The sequence below is a fragment of the Dipodomys merriami genome, unplaced genomic scaffold (genome assembly GCF_024711535.1).
Source record: "Dipodomys merriami isolate MVZ:Mamm:240054 unplaced genomic scaffold, mDipMer1.0.p SCAF_48, whole genome shotgun sequence".
Lineage (NCBI taxonomy): Eukaryota > Metazoa > Chordata > Mammalia > Rodentia > Heteromyidae > Dipodomys > Dipodomys merriami.
Window position 1 is genome coordinate 5,128,790 of NW_027206046.1, and position 22,591 is coordinate 5,151,380.

General features: G+C 45.4%; 1 protein-coding gene across 3 annotated transcripts in view; it reads right to left on the reverse strand.

Moving 5' to 3' along the window:
- Positions 1-22,518, reverse strand: part of Tln2 (talin 2) — a 340,789-nt gene extending 318,271 nt beyond the window's left edge. For all 3 annotated transcript variants that reach the window (XM_069995254.1, XM_069995253.1, XM_069995252.1), the window contains exon 1: positions 22,440-22,518. The gene's annotated coding sequence lies outside the window, so the exon portion shown is untranslated. The remainder of the gene's footprint in view (positions 1-22,439) is intronic.
- Positions 22,519-22,591: the final 73 nt, after the last annotated feature.

Consider the following 22,591-nt stretch of genomic DNA (forward strand, 5'->3'; position numbering starts at 1 on the left):
TTTGCAATCTCAATACAAAAGTTAATAGTCACAGAGACACCTTATATGCACAGCCTGAAAGGAATTTTTTTCTCATTAAATAATTGGTGTTATTATAAAGGTAGTATACAGAGAGTTACCATTTCATAAATCAGGTAATGAGTACATTTCTTTTTGGACAGTGTCTCTATTTCCTTTTCTTTCCCGCAGATTCTCCCTCCTATCCCTGCCCACAAGTTGTATAGTTCATTTACCACATAGTATCTAATGAGTACCACTGCTGCATTTGTTCACCCTTTCTCTCTCCATTTTTATGCCTCCTTTCTCCCCCTCCCCAAAGACAGATAAAACCTGAAGGGCATTTCATTGTAATAGTTTTAGTGCTCCAGTATTTTGGCTGTGCCCCTAAGGGGCCAGGTGTGAAATTTCTCACTATTGCTATCTTGTCAGCTTTCAAGAAGATTTAGATTTTGCTTTTTTTGGAGGGGGGGGGGATATGGGGGGGGCAGGTAGGAATGCTCAAACACAACATTTGAAGGGCAACAGCAAGGGTGAGCAGTCAAACAGGGAGTCTAGACTTCCCAAGGAAGATATCCAAAAACCAAGATCCATGACGATTGCACAGGCTGGGTTGTGGGGCGAGGAAGAGGAAGCTTCAGGGTGTGGGCCTCAGGGCAGGGCTTTTCCAGGAAGCAAAGGAGGGGAGTGACGTGGAAGAGGTGATATGATCAGATTTGCTGGTTGGATGGAATCCTGGGGGTGGAGTTGAGGGGTAACAGAGAGAGGGACACTAAGGGTCCATTTCTGCTGAGAAACTGTCCCCAAAGGCTAGTGATTTGGTCACACTACAAACAGAGGAGAGGAGGAGGAGGAGGAGGAGGAGGAGGAGGAGGAGGAGGAGGAGGAGGAGGAGGAGGAGGAGGAGGAGGAGGAGGAGGAGGAGGAGGAGGAGGAGGAGGAGGAGGAGGAGGAGGAGGAGATGGTGGAGGAGGAGATGGTGGAGGAGGAGATGGTGGAGGGGGGGGAGGAAGAGGAGGGGGGGAGAAGGAGGGGGGGAGGAGGAGGAGGAGGTAGTAGGAGCTGCACATGGAAAGGGGCTCATGCTTGTTTAATAAGGGCAGAAAAGGCTGTCCTTTGAACTTCAGCACAGATAGCAAAAGCCAGCAAAAGTGCAGGAGCAGCACTGGAGCCTGATTCCAGACCAGAGGGGCAGAAGGACACCTGGACAGAACAAGCCCTGACCTTACACAGAGGCCCCACCACTCCATCGCCCCTGGAAAAGAGGAGAGGCTTTTCCCCTCACATCCTGTGCAGAGCCCACTAGGGTTTCTATCAGAACATGGTTTCTCATTGCCCTTACCCCCTTGTGCCTAGATTTTTTTTGGGGGGGGGTCCAGTCATGGGGCCTCAGCTCTTCAGCTCAAGGCTAGCGCTCTACCACTTGAGCCACAGCATCACTTCTGACTTTTTTCTTCTTGCTTATGTGGTGCTAAGGAATTGAGCCCAGGGTCTCAAGCATGCCAGGCAAGCGCTCTACCACTGAGCCACCTTCCCAGCCCGTGCCTAGATTTTTTTATCCATGGATTTTTTTTTTTTTTTTGGTCGGTCATGGGGCTTGAACTCTGAGCCTGGGCGCTGTCCCTCAGCTCTTCAGAGCAAGGCGAGCGCTCTACCACTTGAGCCACAGCACCACTTCTGAGTGCCTAGATTTTTTTTTAAAAAAACATATCCAGTCAATACTGGTTACATCAGTGCTTCTCAACTGGGGTGATTCTCCCCCATACCCCAGTATGGCACATTAAGCAATGTCTGGAGACATTCTTCACTGCCATAGCTGGGCAAGAGGCATGCTGCTGGCATCTGGTGGGTAGAGTCCAGGAACATATGGCAGGCAGCCCTTTTCCTCCCCCAAACATCAACTACCCAGCTCCAAAGGTCAATGTACCCAGGTGAGGGAGGGGGGTAAATTTAAACTAAATGAGTGAGTAAATGAGAGGCTCTCGGGGTGGGATAAGAACTCACAGGGTCCCCTCAGGACTGGGCCAACTACAGAAGAGGGAATGTCAGCTCAGCTCTACATTTCCAACCTGGCCCAGGTGAGTCTGGCCAAGTCTGTTCATCTCTCACTCCAACTTTCTCCTCTGCTGCCTCTTCAAGTCCCATTTGGGGAGCTCATCCCAAGCCACTCCGCATGTGGAAGGTATTTCAGGGGTGATTACAGCCAGGCTGAGGTAGAAGCTTGCAAAATAGGATTAAAAAAATAAGAAAACTCTAAGGTAGATAGAACTTGATGGCTTCCCTGGCCATAAATCTGTGCAAGGCCCACAAATCACCTCTCACAGTACCTGGGAGACATACCCAGTGCCAGTCCTCCTCTTCTGATCCATGTGTCCTAATGCCTATGGACAAGAGCTGCTTACTATCATGTATAGCCCTCCAAATTTGCATGCCCACCTCTGTCCCTGCATCACTGAAAATGCCCATGAAGCATTCACACCAATTAACTTAGGGTCCTGGATGCCTCCAATGCCTTGTATCTTGTATCTACCTCATAAAGAGCCTTGGGACCAGCTTGTCGTTTCCCTTCTCTGCCCATTTGACAAGCTGTCAGTATCTCTGCTCTCCCAGGTGACAGTGAGCCTTCCAGAGCAAGGCTTACTCAAACTCTTGTGGTCAGATATAAATGGAGGAAAGAGTTCTGGATGGCTTATTAAAAATGCAGCTTTAGCAGCTTTGGATAGTGCAAAAAGAATATGAATCCCCCGTCTGAGAAAGCCCAGAAAGTGACTTGGCTGCAGACATTTCCAGACCACACTTGGTCCAATGGCTTTAGGATCTCGGCCTCTAGAGAGCAGGCAATGTGGTCAGCTCCAGTCCTAACACTCACCACAAGGCAGAGCCACCCAAGGAATGTTTGCTAAAGGCTTGGAAGAAAAAAAAAAAAAACCACAAAGCTACAGGCCAATGAGCAATAAGGATGGAAAGGCATAAATGAATGAACAGCTTTGCTCCCAACACACACACACACACACACACACACACACACACACACACACACACACACACACACACACACAACCCAAAGGTCTGATTAGGAGTGAGGTTAGGCAAATTCCCACACTTGAGATTTAGATGGCAGTTATACAGAGAATCTGCCAGCTGGTCCAAGCTGAGGTATGTGCAGGTCTTCAAGGCTCCTATTCACATTCACTCTTCTCTTTACATCCCAAATCCTGGTGAGTCATGGCCTACAGCATGTGAATTTCCCCTCTAGATCAGAGTCAAGACCCTGAAAGAGGTGAGAGGACCCGGCGGGGAGGGGGGGGAGGGGGTTGTTCCTGAGTCATCTGGTACCAGAGTCCAAAGAAATGGGGAAGGAAAAGGTTGAGCCCCCAGGTCCAGGTTGTGCCTTCCTACTGTGAATCTCCAGGCAGTCACTCAGTAGCCCACAGAGAAGCTGGAAAGATAATGTTGAGTAATAGCAGGGATTACTTCCAAGACTCCAGAGGTTTCTCCAGGACCCTCTGAAGACAGGGTCTCCAGACAAAAAGTTCCATGGAAATAGACTTCCTATAGTCAGAGAAAGGCAATTCCTATGACCAAATCTTTCGCATTCTTATCCAGTGAAGAAGCAGTCAGTGGGTTAAAAAGACCACAAATAAAAGGGGGGGAAATAGTAATTGAACTCTAGATTACATAACTTGCCTGCCATACTCAAACCACTTGAGCCATACCTCCTGTTGCTTTTAGTTTTTCAGATAGCCTGGAAATGATCATTCTTTTGGGCCTGGGACCATGATCTTCCTACCTCCTCATCCTGAGTAGCTAGAACTACAGGCATGACCTGCCTGGCTTGCCTCCAGCAGTTCTAACACCAAGTCTAGGTTGCAAGTGGTTTAGGATGATTCACTAGCTTCAGGGCAGTAAGCAGTCTTTCCCCACAAGAGTGTCTTAGTAAATTAACTAAGTGACTACTACTAAAAGCACACACACACACACCCAAAGTAATTAATTGATTAAAACAAAAACCCTGGAAGTGGAGCTATGGCTCAAATACTAGAGTGCCATAAAGCCAAACAAGAATACAAGGCCTTAGCTGCAATACCAGCACACACACAAAAAAAAAATCAATTAAGTAAACAAATATGTTTAAGGATATGATTTACTATTCTGTAGGAGGAGGGGCATCCCACAAGTCACAAGAGATCCAATGGAATTTGCAAATCTGAACTCATAGCCTCATACACCACAAAGACCATAAATTCCAGCCCCAAGAAAAACTTGCCGGTCACAGAGCCCCTTTGGTTGGCTGAGCAAACCCACGATACATACTGTTCCCTGTGCCAGGACAGCCTGGCAGCTGGCACTTCTCTAGGTAATCTGCCAGAGAGAGAAGTGGGTGGGGGAGGGAGGAATCCTGTGTTACTCTGCACAGGGTTTTCCCAGCCTTGAGCAGGAATTGAATGAATGGATACTTTTTAACTGTCCTCTTTCCTCTTTAAGTCAAAGTAAATCCTACCTCAGCAATTAGTTTGTTTCATTTGGAAACACTGTTTCACCAGGAAATGTTGCTCAAATCAGAGGCTATTTCAGCTGTTACATTCATTCAAAATACCATTTCTGGAGAGGAGTGATGGTATGTTGTAGGGTTTAGCTACATCAGGCAAAAATAACTAAAAGCCAAAAAGGGTGGAAAGTGTGGTTCAATGGTAAAGTACCTAGCAAGTGCATCACCCAGGGTTCAAACTTCAGTTTTTAAAAAAAAGTCATGTGTTGATGGCTCAAGTCTGTAATCCTAGCTACCTACTATGGAAGATGGAAATCTGAGGATACTGGTTTGAAGCCAGCCTGGGCAAGGTCAGTAAGATCTTATCTTCAATTAACCAGCTCAAGTGGTAGAGTGTTAGCCATGAGCAAAAAAGCTAAGTTCAAGCCCCAATACTGGCTCATGCACACACATGCACACACACACACACACACATACACACACACACTACAAAAAATTCAACCATTCAAAACTTTCTAGCACTGCTGACTGTTCTATACAATTATTCCTCTGTATAATAAGGTAATTTGTCCCAGAACCACCCCCTGCCTAACAGGTATCAAAATCTGTGACTGTCCCAGTCTCTTATATAAAAATGCTAAAGTATTTGCATATAACCTATATACAACCTCCTGAATACTTTAAATCATCCTAGTTACTTATGCAATGTAAATTTTATGTAAATTATTGTTATACTATATTGTTTAGGGACTAATGAAATGGAAATAGCCTATACATGTTCAGCACAGATGCAATTTTCATTCCAACATTTTCTAGTGGTAGTTGGTTAAATCCAAGGATACGGATCCTTCAGAGACAAAGGACTCACTGATCTGAGTGGATTTAATTTCTCAATAGATTTTGTGTGTGTGTGTGTGTGTGTGTGTGTGTGTGTGTGTGTGTGTGTGTATGTGTAGATAGATGTACCTATGCATGTATATGCAAATATATACATGTATGTCTATACACAGTTTATATACACCACACACACACACACACACACACACACACACACACACACACACACACACACACATAGTAATAGTTCCTTTAGTTCAACCAATATGACAGGATTAAGAAGTTATGGCCAGACACTAGTGGTTCATGCCTATAATCCTAGCTACTACTCAGGAGGCTGAAGTCTGAGGATAAAGCTTTGAGACCAGCCCAGGCAGGAAAATCATTGAGATGCTTATCTCCAATAAAACCCCAGAAAGCCAGAAGTGGAAGGGTGGCTCAAGTGGTAGAGTGCTATCCTTGAGCGAAAAAGGTCAGGAACAGCACCTAGGCTGAGTTTAAGCCTCAGGACCAGCATGTACCCCCACCCCTCCCCCAAACACAAAAAGAAGTTGTAATGGGCTGGTGGACACAGCCAACACCCATGGAAGGACAAGCATGAATTCAGTGCACTTGACCCATCTCAAATCCAACTTCCTAAGGCAATTGTCCTTGACCTTTGCAGCCCAATGTGCTAGTTAGTTAACAACAGACCTTGGACCACCAATGAAGGGCTTAGTGAACAGAAACAAAATGAGCATATGCATCAAACCATTTTTAACACAGATGTGCAATCTACTGCTAAACCGTGTGGCAAAGACATTGCAGGCTTCAGATTTCCTGCATAAGCAATCTGGCATTTTGTCACAGGTATAGATGACTACATCCTCTCCAGGCCCATACATTAGAGCCCTTTCCGATTCCCTACTTAAGCTGAAAGAATTGCTATAAACTCCCAGCCTTCCTACATTTTCATTTTAAAAGCTTAATGCACACCTGTCCCTGTGGATCTTGGCAAAAGCATATAAATCCTTGCCCAATGTTGAACATAAACATTCTGTGGCCATTGCTATTGCAGAGGTTACCCCCAGTTCCCTCTCCCCTTCTGTCATTATCTGAGGCCCGAAGCCAAGACAAACAGCTTAGTGTAGCATCTCCAGCAATGGGGATACTTACTGACCTGTCATTTTTCTTTCCTGACCTTCATCCCTTGTACATATAAGGGAGACTAGCAAATAAAATCAGCAGTTTAAAATAGTCTATTTCATTAAAAAATAATAATAACCCATTATGCTGGCTTTAAAGTGGGGGTGGGGCCAGCACATCTGGTTCCCATCACTGTAATTTAATACTCTTAGCATCTCCCACCCAAGATGGAAGGCAACGGTACAAGGGGTGGCACAGGGGACTGGTAAGATCCCTTCACTGTGACCAGTCCTTGCCCTGAACCCAAAGTGTGATCTGGGACAGAGGGAAGCCCTAACCTCATTCCAAGTCTACCAGGCCAGGACAACAGGACTACTAGTAATATGATTCGAGGGGCTAATGAATTTATAATGATCTTTCCTTTTCCTCTTGATTTTATCTGCAAGGATTTCAATTCTCCTTAGAGAATCGACAGGGACCGGAGCACTGTGCATTTCTTTCTGGTGAACATGCTCTCTTTGCTTGTCCTGCCTGTCGGTCCTCCACTGTCTGGAGCCTGGCAGTCTCTCCACTTGCCTCATTCAGTCTCTCTGAGCTGGGGCTGGGATGAGAAAAAGCCCCCAAGAGACATTCCCAAATTGGCACTGAGCTCTCCCTGAGTAATGTTGAGCACAGCAGGCCTTTAGTTTCCGCAAATAAGCTTCTAATTGTCTTTTTGGAAATATGCATGGACACTTATTTCACACCATTTGGCAAGTACCTTGCAGGGTAATTTCTCTGACTTTGAAGAAGGAGGATTTAAGAGTCTGGAGGAGCCAGGCACTGGTGAGTTAGGCCTGGAGTTCTAGTGAATTGGGAGGCTGAGATCTGAGGACTGAGATTCAAGACCAACCAGGTCAGGAAAGCCTGTGAAGTGTTTATCTCCAATTAACCAGCAAAGAGCCAGAAGTAAAGGTGTGACTCAAGTGGAGAGTTTACTAGCCTTGAGTGAAAAAGCTCAGGGATAGTGTCTCAGTTCTGAGTTCAAGCCCCAAGACCTACACACACACACACACACACACACACACACACACACACACACACACACACACACACACACACACACACACACACACACACACACACACACACACACACTGTTTACTAGCCTTGAGTGAAAAAGCTCAGGGATAGTGTCTCAGTTCTGAGTTCAAGCCCCAAGACCTACACACACACACACACACACACACACACACACACACACACACACACACACACACACACACACACACACACACACACACACACACACACACACACACACACACACACACACTGGTTTAGCCTATATCTGGGGGAAATCTGAGATTCTATGGTTCCAATGGGTTTCCAGGTGGTGCAAATTTCACCAGTCCATGCATGGGTCAACCTTAAGTTGCAATTTGAAATCAAATCCAAAATATCCCAGTTAAGAATCTCATGAGGGAACTAGTCAAACATTCCACACTTAGGCCTGGAAATTTGTAGTAAAGTAGTAAACTGAAAAAGTACTTGGATGAGTCATATAACCAGAGAAGTTTGTGTGCCCCTCAACTTTTCCTTCCATTCTTTACTCAAAGCTCCCACACAGTTTGACACTGGTGGCCCACACCTATAATCCTAGCTACTCAGGAAGCTGAGATCTGAGGATCACAGTTCTAAGACAGCTCTGGAAAGAAAGTCCGCAAGACTCTTACCTCCAATTAACTAGCAAAAAAGCCAGAAGTGGAGGTGTGGATCAAGTGGTAGAATACCAGCCTTGAGTGAAAAAGCTAAGAGACAGCTTCTAAGCCCTGATTTCAAGTTCCAACACTGGCACAAAAATACATTAAATAAATATATGTCTCAATGACATAGAATTAATTTTGGTTCCCTTTTCTAACAGGAAGGGTCTCTATTCTTTATTGCTATTTTTTAAGCAGTTACACAAAGAGGGATTTCAGTTCAACATGTCAGTGTGTGAGTCCAATGCATCTTGATCAACATCACCCCTTTCATCATCATTCTCCCCCACCAGTCTCCATTTTGCCAGAAGGAAGAACATAGAACTGAAAATACTATCTTCAGAGAGGATGATCAGTTGCTAAAATACCTGCCAAGTATGGATGTAGATTACCAAAATCTATTGTATTGGCAGTCAGTACACATTTTAACAAATGTAGTAATTATGGGGCTGGAAATGTGGCTCAGTGGTAGAGTGCTTGCCTAGCATACATGAAGTCCTGAGTTCAATTCCTCAGTACCACATACATGGAAAAGGCCAGAATTGGCACTGTAGAATGCTAGCCTTGAGTAAAAGAAGCTCAGGGACAGTGCCCAGGACAGTGCTCAGGAATGGTGCCCCCCACCAAAAAAAAAGTTATGATTAAAAACTATAGACTAGGCCAAAATAGTATCACAACCCAGAAAGGGAAAACAAATGCTGCTGAGAACAATCTATATTCAAAACCTACTGTTGTTCACATCTGAATCACCTTCCTTTCCCATTTGCAAGCTTTTACCAATTTTGAAGTTTGTATACAGAGCTCAGGAATACAAGCATTTTCATCAAAGGCTATTCCTAACCACTTATGCGATTTAAAACCACAGAGCTTCCTTGAATTAAGCCCAGTCCTAGGGCTTGAACTCAGGACCTAGGCTTTGTCTCTGAGCCTCTCTGTGCTCAAGGCTAGTGTTCTACCACTTGGGCCACAGCACCACTTCTGGCTTTTTCTGTTTATGTGGCACTGAGGAATTGAACCAGGGCTTCATGCATGTTAGGCAGGCACTCTACCACTGAGCCACATTCCCAGCCCCAAGGAACATAACTTTTTAAGACTTACCTTAAAAATGAATTACAGCTGGGCACCAGTGGCTTATGCCTGTAATCCTAGCTACTCAGGAGGCTGAGACCTGAGGATCGCAGTTCAAAGCCAGCCCAGGCAAGGAAAGTCCCCGAGACTCTTTATCTCCAATTAGCCACCAGAAAACGGGAAGTGGTGCTGTGGCTCAAGTGGTAGAGCACTCGCCTTGAGCTGAAGAGTTGAGGGACAGTGCCCAGGCCCAGAGTTCAAGTCACAAAACACACACACACACACACACACACACACACACACACACACACACACACACACACACACACACACACACACATACACACACACAAAATTACAGGCTGGAAATATGAAAGTGGTAGAATGCTTGCCTAGCATGCATAAAGCTCTGGGTTTGATTCCTCTGTACCACATAAACAGAAAAAGCCAGAAGTGGTGCTGTGGTCCAAGTAGTAGAGCACTAGACTTGAGCACAGAGAGGCTTAGGGACAGAGTCAAGACCCTGAGTTCAAGCTCCAGGACTGGAAAAAAAGAAAAAAAGAAAAAAAAAAGAATTACATGTGCTTAGGTTTGTTTTTTTTTTTTTTTTAAAGGTAGAATGTGATACTTCAAAAACAAAAATGCTATCTAGAAATCTATTGAATTTACTGCAGGAGAAAGCCCTGGTAGCTTTGGACTAGACCAACAGCCTCACAAACCAGAAACACATGCTGCTAAGAACAATCCACATCTGTAATTCTTATGTGTGGAGAGATGTGATTGTCAAGTCCTGGTTCAGCAGTATTCAAACCAGTAGACCTAACAATTTTCTGATGATGAAAACTACAAGTTCTTGTGCTCCTAATAGTCTTATCGAATCAGAATCTCTGAGCATCATACAACTACAATGTTTATCTTAAATCCCAGGTAACCCAGAGGTGGTGAGCCCAGGACACGCTCCAAGAAATATGTTAAGATGGTGAATCACTTGGACATTGGTCCTGAGTGTGGGTTATCATCCGTATGCTAATGGACACATTTTAGAGGTGGTTCAGAAGTTAAGTTGTTGCTCAAGTGGTTGCCAGGCACATTTACAAAACTTCAGATCCACGGAAAGGCCTTATGATAACATACATCAGAGAGGGAGCTGCAAGGCATCTGCAGGCTCCACTGTGCAGTCTTGAGTTTGTGGCAACCATCACAGGATGAGACCACACACCACCCCCAAGTGCACCAGTAAAAACAGCAAGTGATCTACCATCTTTTACAACTGCAACTTCAAAGTCACCCCTACCTGGCCAGCTCACACCTTGCAGTCAGAGCAGACTCAAGGTCATCCTCTGGCTGCCCATTAGCTTGTCTGGGAGCTGGTTAAATCTAGCATATCCTGTCCTGCACACCTAAGCTGTAACTTCACCAAGAGACCCTAATAATAAAAGCCCCTGAGAAAGGCAATTTTCTCAAACCAAATGCAGTTTTCCTTCTCATATAAGTACGACAAAAAAAACCATTGGAAAACTACCAGAAAATTAAATTTCCCCAAAGGGAAAAAGCCCCAAAGGGCTTTTTATTAAAAGCCCTTTCTATGTGCATAAGAGTGGAACCCTACAGGGTCTCACTTAGTAACTATAGAGCCAGGAGCAAACTGGGACCCTGTGAAGATGGTTGTTCTGCATCCCAAAGAGTCTGGGTCTGCCCAGTATGCAGGCCAGCAAGGGACTGCCTTTACCTTCTCCACATCCTTTTTAGACAGCCTCACCTAAGATCTGCCCTAGGGTGCAACCTCTCCCTTTGAGATTTGGTTCTGTGAGTCCAGTACACATTAGCAATTAGCAGTTTAACATACTTCTCCAAGTCCAACACCACATTCCCCCCCCCCAAAAAAAGGAGAAATCAGCTGAGGATCTTCAGCAAGATGGGGCTCCAATGCCAGGTCTGCCAGAAGCCTCTCTAATCCTTTCTCCTTTCCCTATTAAAGTAGAGGCCAACCTATAACCATCCCTTCTCTAATAATAGTAATACTAATAAGGAATAAACTTCCTTCAAATAGAGCTCAGATATCCCATAAGAACAAAAGTTTTCTCTTCTTGGGTATTAAACCAAACTCCTTTGTGGATGATGCCTTGAGCTATCTAGGTGGACATGTTACCCACTGGGAAGCTCCTTTAACCCAGGGAGGGAGTGACAAGTGTGAGGCCAGTAGGGAATCCTTCAAGGAGAATACTAAGCCTCTTAAAGTGGCTCAAACCCAGGAATAATCCATGCTCCCCTTCGAGGATTTGTCATGTGTGACCTAGGGCCACACTTGGTTGTAGCTACACTCAAATCAAATTAGGGACTAGAGACAGGTGCCAAGTCATGAAATGAGCAATCTGGAGGCAAAACAAATGGAAAAGAGAAGGGAGGAGTTTTCCTTTAAACATGTCAAGCGTTAGGGCTCTTTAAACTGGATTCTAGCTTGAGCAAGCTGTAATGGGAGGAGTCACAGCACAAACCCACCCATCTGCTTCATTCCTCAATGGGCTAAGCCTATGAGAAGTCTCTCCCTGTGGTCAAGTGGTCTCTGGGGACCAGTGATTTGCCAGAACATTAAGGTCAGTGACAAACACTTCAGACAAGTCAATTTATCGTCTTCAATCCAGCAACAAAAGTTACCAAGAAGACATCTTAAGTGCCCCCTCTTTAGAGATAAACAAGAGAGAGGCAAGCATTTGTCTCTGTTGAGCTGTCTCCTACAAGTGCCTCCTGTCATTCAACAAGGATTTAGCAAAGATGTGCTCATTCACTGGATACTTGACCCCCAGCTCACAGCATGTGACTTAAAATAATATACCACAAAACACTACTTATCCATCTAACAGGATGCTCTTCTTGGCTCAGTCTGGAAGACTCCTCATCCAAGGCTAACTTCTGAAACCAAGAAGACTCTTCATCAATTATTCATTAATTTTTTGTTGTTGTTGAGAATGTACTATTTACATTCAACACAAGCAGTGACATAGATATCTGGGAACCCAGCAGTAGACGGTGGTTTCTCTTCTAGAGCTTATATGCTAAATGCCATGAAATGGATAATATATTAATCACATCTGTGATATCACAGAATGACAAGGAAGTTGAGAGTGGAGCCAGAAGATGCCAGCAATTACCCCTCAAGAACTAAGACTGGAAGAGGTTTCTTTTTTTTTTTTTCTTTTGGTCAGTCATGGGGCTTGAACTCTGGGCCTGGGCGCTGTTCCTCAGCTCTTCAGCTCAAGGCTAGCCCTCTACTGCTTAAGCTACAACGCCACTTCCGGTTTTCTGGTGGTTTATTGGAGATAAGAGTTTCACGGACTTTCCTGTCTGGGCCGGCTTTGAACCTGGATCCTCAGAGCTCAGCCTCCTGAGTAGCTAGGATTACAGGCATGAGCCACCAGCACCCGGCTTGGAGGAGATTTCTAAATGCAGTGACATATGACAGTGCAGCCCAACTTTCATAAACTAAGAAAACAATGTCTAGCAAGAAAGCAAGCTCTGGAGCATCCAGGTATGGGGGTGGTGTCCCAAAGAGCAGGCAATCACCTGCTAAGTGCCACAGAGAGGCTGAAGAAGCCCACTACCAGTTTGCCCTTGGATGCCCTTGGCCACTTGGATGCTTCTGGTACTTTAAGAAATGAGGGGTTGGAGGTGTGGCTCAGGTGGTATAGGGCCAGCAAGTGAGAGAAACTGTCAGATACCAAGTTTGAGTCCCAGTCTTAAACAAAAAAATAGGGCTGAGAGGTGGCTCATGGGCTGGGAAGGTGGCTCAGTGGTAGAGCACTTGCCTTGCATGCATGAGGCCCTGGGTTCCATTCCTCAGCACCACATAAGCAGAAAAAGCTGGAAGTGACGCTATGGCTCAAGTGACAGAGTGCTAGCCTAGAGCTTAAGAGCTGAGGGACAGCACCCAGGCCCAGAGTTCAGACTCATGACCGACAAGAAAGAAAGAAAGAAAGAAAGAAAGAAAGAAAGAAAGAAAGAAAGAAAGAAAGAAAGAAAGAAAGAAAGAAAGAAAGAAAGAAAGAAAGGAAGGAAGGAAGGAAGGAAGGAAGGAAGGAAGGAAGGAAGGAAGGAAGGAAGGAAGGAAGGAAGGGAGGAAGGAAGGAAGGGAGGAAGGAAGGAAGGGAGGAAGGAAGGAAGGAAAGAAGAAAGAAAGAAAGAAAGAAAGAAGGAAAGAAAGGAAGGAAGGAAGGAAGAGAAAGAAAGAGAGGAAGAAAGAAAGAGAAAGAAAAAGAGAGAGGAAGGAAGGAGGGAAGGAAGAAGGGAAGGAAGAAGGAAGGAAGGAAGGAAGGAAAGAAAGAAAGAAAAAAAATAAAGAAAGGAAGGAAGGAAGGAAGGAAAGAAAGAAAGAAAGAGAGAAAGGAAGGAAGGAAAGAAAGAAAGAGAGAAAGGAAGGAAGGAAGGAGGGAAGGAAGAAGGAAGGAAGGAAGGAAGGAAAGAAAGGAAGGAAGGAAGGAAGGAAGGAAGGAAAGAAAGAAGGAAAGAAAGAAAGAAAGGTTTCAAGTCAGGTGCCAGTGGCTCAAGCCTGTAATCGTAGCCACCCAAGAGGCTGAGATGCAGAGGTTCAAAGACAGTCTAGGCATAAAAGTCCACTATACTCTATCACTAACCAGTAAAAAGCCAAGCTCCTACCTGACAAGCAAGTACAAGGACCTGAGTTTAACTCCCAATACAAAGGAAAGAAAAAGAAAGGAAAAAAAGAAATGTTTCAGCAAAGGAGTGAGGCAAATGCCAGAGTGGAATGGATTCAAAAAAGAACTATCAAAGCCAGGTGCTGGTGGCTCATGCCTGTAATCCTAGCTACTCAGGAGACTGAGATCTGAGGATGGAGGTTTGAAGCCAGCCAAGTTAGGAAAGCCCATGAGACTCTCATCTCCAATTAATTACCAAAAAAGCCAGAAGTAGAGCTGCAGCTCAAGTAGTAGAGTGCTTGCCTTGCTTGCACAAAAGCTCAGGGACAATGCCCAGAACCTGAATTCAAACCCCAAGATCAACATAGAAAAATAAAAATGAATAGATTCTCTCAACCCTACAATAAACAAAAGCATGTAACTCAAATATTTATTTATTTCAGCCTGGTGAATTTGATAAAAATCAAATTAAATTGCTCTGACTGAGATTCTGACTTTTTGCCCACACTTAGGGTAGGGCACAAATTCTACAAAACAGAGTAACTGCTTCTTCCAAAGGAATGGTGGTCAAATGTGGTCTCCAGTCAGGAAGCTCAGCCTCTCTTTGCTAAAATGCATGTGATCAGCCCTCACCTAAGCCCTAAACAGAATTGGAAACTCAGGCTCAACAATTTGGGTTTTAACAAGCCATCAACATGATTCTATTGCATTTTATTTCTTTAATTTTTCAAAAAAAAATTGGTTGTGCTGTGATTCGAACTCAGGGCTTTGTACCATTCTACCACTCAAATCATGTTTTCAGCCCTTTGGGCATTAGCTTATTTTTCAAATAGTCTTGAGCTTTATGCCCAAGTTGCTCTCAGACTGTGATCCTCCTTCTTGTAAATCCTCAGTGGCTGGGGTTAATTACAGTTATAAGCTGCCACGCCAGCCCTTGATTCTGATGCAGTTTAATTCTAATCTCAAACATATATTTCCAACTGTGCTATCTTCTAGGTTGAGTCTGGAAATCCCACCAAGATTCACAGAATTTTTTGTTTGTTTGTTTGTTTTTTAATGTAGGAAGAGGTTTCATTGCTTTTCAAAGTTTGAGTTGTAACTGCTAAACACTCACCCATTTTTTTCAGATTTCAAAAATCCCAGTGAGGCAAGTTTAAAATGGCACAAGTACACCATTAGCTTAACTAAAGAGAGTGTGGAAGAAAACATGGATTCTATGATCAAGCAGAACCTTTCTCGGGCCTCAAAGAAGAAAGCCAAGGGCTGGGAATGTGGTTTAGTGGTAGAGTGCTTGCCTAGCATGCATGAAGCCCTGGGTTCCATTCCTCAGTACCACATAAACAGAAAAAGCTGGAAGTGGCACTGTGGCTCAAGTGATAGAGCACTAGCCTTGAGCAAAAGAAGCTCAGGGACAGTTCAGGCCCTGAGTTCAAGCCCCAGGGCTGGCAAAAAAGAAAGAAAGAAAGCCAAGTTTGAAAAGGTCTGCTACACCTAGTAACACTCCTCAATGTGCTGGAAGATCTCTCTTCCCCCAAGAGCCACCAATGGCTTTCCCTCAAGCAATGGCAGATCTGACAAAGTTTAGGCAAAGAAAGTATGTAAGAGCTGAGTTATTCTTTTCTCTTTGTGAGTCAGGGATAAGCAACTTTTCCTCAAGCTCTTTTTTACATTGAGGATATGTATGCTGTGGAAAGTTGGGAAGCTCTGCAATGTTAGAACACAAGTAATTAAAAATGTCCAAAAAAGATGAGAGATTGCTGTAGAAGGCATCAGAGAAAGTGAGCATGATTGCTTTCCAGCCACCACCATGTCCTCCTTTTCCTCCTCTTCTTCCTCCTCCTCCTCCTTTCTCTTTTTTGCCAGAATGGTCCCTGTTGGTTTTCCTACTTATTAATGGAATCATTTTTTTAAAGCTGGTTTCATATAGAAATGTCTGCATGTTAGAACAAGTGTAGTAATTAAGATATATATAGAAAAGACTAATTATCTCCTCCTTTCCATTGCTAAATTTAGTTATTTTATCTTGGGGGCTAGTACTGGGGCTTGAACTCAGGAACTAGGTGCTGTCCCTTAACTTTTTGCTCAATGCCAGCCCTCTACCACTTTGAGTCACAGCTCCACTTCCAGCTTTTTGCTGGTTAATTGATGATAAGAGTCTCATGGACTTTCCTGATTGGGCTAGCTTTGAACCATGATCCTCAGATCTGTCTCCTGATAGCTAGGATTACAGATGTGAGCCACTGACACCCAGCTGCTTCTAGGTTATTTACTATAATAATCCCATAATAAACATCCTTATACAGAGTGCTTGCACACTATGAACAAAGCCTTGGATTTAATCTCCAGTCCAAAAACAAATTCTCACATAGATCTTTACTTGCCAGCATTTCTATTTTGCTTTCATTTTGTTTTGTTTTGTCCTGTACTATGGCTTGAACTCAGGACCTCATGCTCTCACTTAGCTTTCTGATTTAGCTTTTTGACTTAAGGCTTGGGATTTTATCACTTGAGCTATAACTCCACTTCCAGGTTTTTTTTTTTGCTGGTTAATTGGAGAAGAATCTCTCAAGTTTGTCTGCCAGGATGGCTTTGAACAGGGATACTCAGATCTCAGCTTTCCAAATAGCCAGAATAAAGACGGGAACCACAAGTTCCTATTATTTGCTGTCACTTTTTAACTTCTGTAAAGCAGGACTCTAAATGTGGAGTTCATAGTCTATGGCTTGCAGGTTCCAAATGTTCACATATATCCTCTCTTAAGAGCCCTTCCCCTAAAGTTAGTTGTAATTGCCAGGACTACCCACAATCAAGAGAACTGCCCCAGCCACATCTAGCAGATGTTACCAACCTTTTACAAGGTATGCCAAAACAATGAGCTTCAGGGTGTTGTTTTGTTTTGTTTTGCTTGATGGTACTGGGGTTTCAACTCAGGGCCTTGTGTTTGGAAGGCCAGCATTCTGCCAATGGGCTTAATTTTCAATTTGCATTTCTCTGACCACGAGGGAGGCTGGAACTTTTTTGTGTTGGCATGTCTTCTTTGCATCTCTCCTTCTGAGATTCCTTTCTTCGTCTTTGACTGTGGCGTGCTTCACATATCATTTAATAACATACTCTCCCCCTCCTCCTCTATTCATCAGAGACACAAAGTACAAGGGAGTATCACTCTCTGGGGACACAATGTGTGGGCTTTGAGCAAGGGTTGTGTTAGCAGAAGGATATGACAAACCCTCTGGAACATGTGCTAAGTGAGTGAACAGCAGACAAAGAGAAATCTATTTGTTAAAACCACAGCTAGAAAAGTAGAAAGGAAACATAAATGTTCATTTACTTGTTCTACATTTGTAGAACAGCATTGGTTTGGCTGAAATTAAATTGCTGGTTAAGAGAGGAAAAAAAGCAAAACCATGGTCTTGGCACTGACTTTGAAAATTTGCTGTGAAATGGGCAGCAAATGAGCCCAGTCCTGATTCATAGCCCTGGGCCACACATAAATAAAGGCATAATACAAATAAATACAAAGCATTTGTACCCAACCTTTCTTGTCCACCAGCTGTCATTCAAAGGGCACCTGCCACTGAGCCAAAGATTGTCAGATCATCGAGCTACAAGAGGGGCCTAACTTAAGCATTTTCTTTTTTTATTGCTTTTGTTTAGTCCCAGTCTCTCTCCAAGACTTCCTTACCTTTCAAAATTGCCTGCTTGTTGTAGGGGACTCAGGGGAATTTGGCAGACTTCAAATTCCTTAACTCTTTTAACTTTAGGAAAAACATATGGTTGTACCCACCATTCATCCCCATTATTTGCAATAGTTTTATTTGGCTTATGTTTTAACTGGTCTCCTTATTAAATATAAAAGCAATAGGATTAAAAAGTTCTGGGGAAGTACTGTAATTAAAAAGCACCAGTTGGATATCTTAAGCTCTAATTCTGGCTTGCTTTTTATATTTTTCTTCTTAAAGTTTTTTTGTGCCCAATAATTTTTTTTTGAATTACTTAACTCTTTTTTTTGTACTTCCTATATTAGTTAACCACTACCCAAAATCTCAAAAAAAAAAAAAAAGGCATTATGACTCAAATTGTAGGGGTAAAGATGTCACAGATCATAAATTGGAGTAGCTATCCTAAAAGTCCAGGCATCACACACATACACACACACACACACACACACACACACACACACACACACAAACCCAATAACACATAACACAAAGCCTAGGTATGTTGACAAGCAACTTTCCAAAGTACAGAGGCATTTTCTAATCTTTTGAAGCTAGAAAATCTTAACAGGAAAAAAAAACAATACAAGGATTTTAATCAGGCCACATAGTTATGCTAATAAGAAATCAGGCAAGAGGCTACAAAACACAGTTTATAACATTTTAAGAAAGGCATAAAAAATAAATACTAAGTTAGTAAACTTGGGAATAAAGATTAGAAGGTTTGCAACAAGCTTCTCTTTTAACTTTTATTATATGATATTTAACACATGTGCAAGCATACATGTAGCATGTATGTAGCTACAAAACATAATGCTTAAATAAATAAGCACATCTTTAGGTGTTGTTTTTTTGTTTTGTTTTGTTTTATTTTTTGGTCAGCCATAGGACTTGAACTCCGGGCCTGGACGCTGTCCCTCAGCTCTTCAGCTCAAGGCTAGTACTCTACCACTTGAGCCACAGCACCACGTCTGGTTTTCTGGTGGTTTATTGGAGATAAGAGTCTCACAGACTTTCCTGCCAGGGCTGGCTTTGAACCACAATCCTCAGATCTCAGCCTCCTGAATAGCTAGGATTACAGGCATGAGCCACCAGTACCTGGCCTAGGTGTGTGTGTGTGTGTGTGTGTGTGTGTGTGTGTGTGTGTGTGTGTGTGTGTGTGTGTGTGTGTGTGTGTGTGTGTTAAAGCATAGTTCATTAAACAATTCATTGCTCACCACCTGTAACTGTCTTAAACTTCTCTTCTGTTCACCCCAAGTAAGGGATGAAGGAATAAAATTAGGAGGTACGAAAGAAATGAATAGAATACACACACACACACACACATACACACACACACACATACACACACACAACCTAACTAGACCCTATCTTCACTTTAAAATACTCTAGGAGGGGCTGGGAAGGTGGCTCAGTGGTAGAGTGCTTGCCTTGTATACATGAGGCCCTGGGTTCGATTCCTCAGCACCACATAATCAGAAAAGCCAGAAGTGGCGCTGTGACTCAGGTGGTAGAGCACTAGCCTTGAGCTTAAGAGCCGAGGGACAGTGCCCAGGCCCAGAGTTCAGGCCCCATAACTGGAAAAAAAAAAACACAAAAAACTCTAGGAGACAGTGTTTACACAAACCCTAAACAGGAAGAATGTAAATCAAAATGTCAGCCAAATGTGAATTCAAAACACACCTATAGCTATACCCATACTACCCCAGTCAGTAATTCATTCAACGGGGTCAAGTTTAAAAATATGCACTTCCCCTTTGGAGGTAGAAATACAACATCAGTATCTAAAATAGAGCTCTGATAATTCTTAATTATTTCCTAGATAAATGTTAATAGGCAGAAAGGCAGAGAGAAAACATTTGATCCCAGTTCAAGAGGCCCTTTGTTTCTGTGGCTTTCTGTACTGCCTATAAGACTAGAACCTTCACAAACTAGTAGAGGCTCCTGGCAACTGATTTATCTCCTAAATTAGCCATACTAATTTCAGAGACATCTTATCTCGAGTGTTTTCTGTTGTTCTACTGCATGACAAAAAGAAAGAAAAGCCAACCACTGGTGGCTCAAGCCAGTGATCCTATCTGCCAGGAGACTGAGGATGGAGATTTGAAGCCAGCCTGGGCAACAAAAATTCTTGCCTCCAATACATTACAAACAAACAAAAAACATCTGGAAATGGAGCTGTAGCTCAAGTGGTAGAACCCTAGCTTAAACTAAAGCAGCTCTGGGACTGCACCCAAGCCCCAAGTTCATGCCCCAGGACCAGCACAGAAAGCAAGAAAGCAAGAGAGGGAGGGGAGGAGGAGGGAGGGAGGGAGAGAGAGGGAAGAGAGAAGAGAGAAAGAGATAGAGAAAGAAAGAAAGAGGAAGGAAGGAAGGAAGGAAGGAAGGAAGGAAGGAAGGAAGGAAGGAAGGAAGGAAGGAAGGAAGGATCCATGCAAATATCCAGCCCACTATCACTATGTTCTTGGTTTTTGCACAGATGTCCCAAGTGAGCAATCAAGGAAGATACAATCTGGAAAATTCAGTGGGTGACATTCATATGGAGGTACTTCATGCGACAAGTAAGCAAAGCTGCTGCAGATGGATATCTAACACCAGAGGTACATCCCCAAGAACTAAAGATGTGCCCTCCCTCCACACACAGCCCCTTCCCGAGGTTTCCTTTCCATCCTCTCCAATGAAGACCCAACGTGAGGCCATGGCCTCGATTCAATAATAGTTTCACTAAGGAGAAAAAGCTGTAACATTCTTGCACTCAACCCATCGCAGAGCAGTAAGCACACCTTCCCTGGCCCCTTCACAAAGCAGATGTCATTATCTAGCTTCAAAAGTAAAGAGTGCAATTGAAGTACAGCTTCTCCACCCCCAGAAGTCACTACCTCCAGGCTCTAAGGAAGACAGCCTGTGCAAGCAACCACATTGGCACACTCATGGACTGAGCTAGGACTCACAACGACGTGGTACTGAGAACATCAGGCTATTTGTAATTTCTGGGCACTTTTTAGTCCTTTTTTTCCCCCAGAACAACCCCATTCTCCTGTCTTTAATTGTGTCTTTGCAAACACCAACACTTCAACTCTCACTTTCTGGAAATAACCGGGGGCGGGGGGGGGGAGGGGTTCTAGTTTTCACTACAAGCCACAGGGAATCTGGCCCAACTTCCGTTCTCCAAGCCATCCAGGCTTGGAGACAGCAAGAATGCACGTATCCCCCACTTGTCACCCGAAGCCCCCAACTTCTGAAAACGTTCCTCCCCTTTCAGCATCACCCCGTGAGAGCCAAGCACGCAGCAGCAGCAGCAGCAGCGGGCGCCACTGGTGTCGCCACCAAGGCCAAAGAGGCGACAGGAGGAGGCTTCAGGGCAGGCCCTCACCCCGATCGACGAACCCGGGCGCCCCCTTCCCCTGCTAGAGGGTGAGTTCCCGCGCCCCGCCGAGCGCCCCAGTGAGCCCAGGCGCCGGGGACACGCTCGGCACCCAGCGCGGGGCCGCAGGACGCCGTAGAGCGCACGGCTCCAGCGGAGCGCGGGCGGGGGTGGCCGCGGGGGAGAGGGGCGTGTTCCCAGAGCCTGGGAGCCCGAACGCCGCGTCTCCGCCGGACCGGGACCCCGGCGAAGCGAACGCTGAGTCCCTGCCTACAGTTCTCCGCCCCCCAAACCTCACCGGGGCCGGCCTGGCGACGTGCTGCAGCCCGAGCGCCCTTGCGGGGACAGCAGCCTCCGCGCCTTGCCTGGGCGCGCAAACTTTCCCAGTGACAATCGCTGCTGCCTCGCGAGGGCAGGTCGCCACGCTCTCCCGGGAGCCTGAAAACTGCAGAAATCGCTCCCCCTTTCCCCCTCTACAACCATTGGAAATATGGCGCCCTCGGACGCCGTTTCTCGGTCCCCGAAATGCCATCTCCGGGTGTCTCTCGGTCCCTGCGCCCCGGCGCGAAATCTCAGCTCACAGGACCCCCGGGGGGAAAGAGAGGGAGCCGCTCGGCCGCGCGCCAGGCCGGCCACCGCTCAGGCTCCACAATCCTGCCCTCGCTCTCGGCCCGGCGCATCCCACCCCCCCCCCCGTCCCCCACCCTCCAGTTGCGCAGCGGTCAGCAGTTAGTTGGCTGGTTGGAGAGATTGCCAAGTAAAGGGGAGCCCTGGAATCGGGAGGACTGAGACAGTCCGGCACCGGGAAGGAGCTCGGCACCGACCGGCTGTCTTTTTTGCCCCCGGAGCCACCGCTGGAGACTTCTTTGCAAAGTGGCGCTGGAGTCCGGGCGGCCAGTGCTGGAATGAAGCCGCTGCGCCCCGCCAACTATCTGGGCACAGTAGGGGGTGGGGGTGTGTGAGGTTGCCCAGCCAGGGTCGAGGGGACACTCTGGGCGGGCAGGGCTGCCCTTCAAAAGCCCAGTTACCGGAAACCCAGTGGGAACCTCTGAGGAGACCCAGCAGATCCCCCCCACGCACCCACCCTCCGTCCCCCCCGGATAGAAATCCGCTCTGGGTCTCCAGCTGCGAGTCCAACACCGAGGCGATCAGGTCGAGTATAGCGATAACATACGTGTGCATTTAGACAGGTGCATTCATTTCCATTTATTTTTTTTTATTTTCCTGCAACATAAGCCCTTCTAGAATATGCAATCTGAGGAGGGATTCATTTCCCCCCTGCACTGACATCACTTACCAGATGCAACACGGAGAGGGGAGGGAAAGAAGAAGAAAAAAAACCACCCACATTTTCCTTCTGGAGAGAAGGGAAGGAAAAGCCACGAAGAAAATTCATGCAACGTGCATGCAGCCCGAGGAGGAGGAAAAGCCCGAACGAGCCGTGCGCCTTACCGGGGGTTGCATTTACTGTGTCATTGCCGAGCGCCTGCCTCCGAGTGCAGCCGGCGTTTCCCCCGCCCGCGCGCCCGGCCGCCGCTCCGCTCTCGCAGCCGCCTCAGCCGCCGCCGCCGCCGCCGCCGCCGCCGCCGCCGCCGACTCCCGGC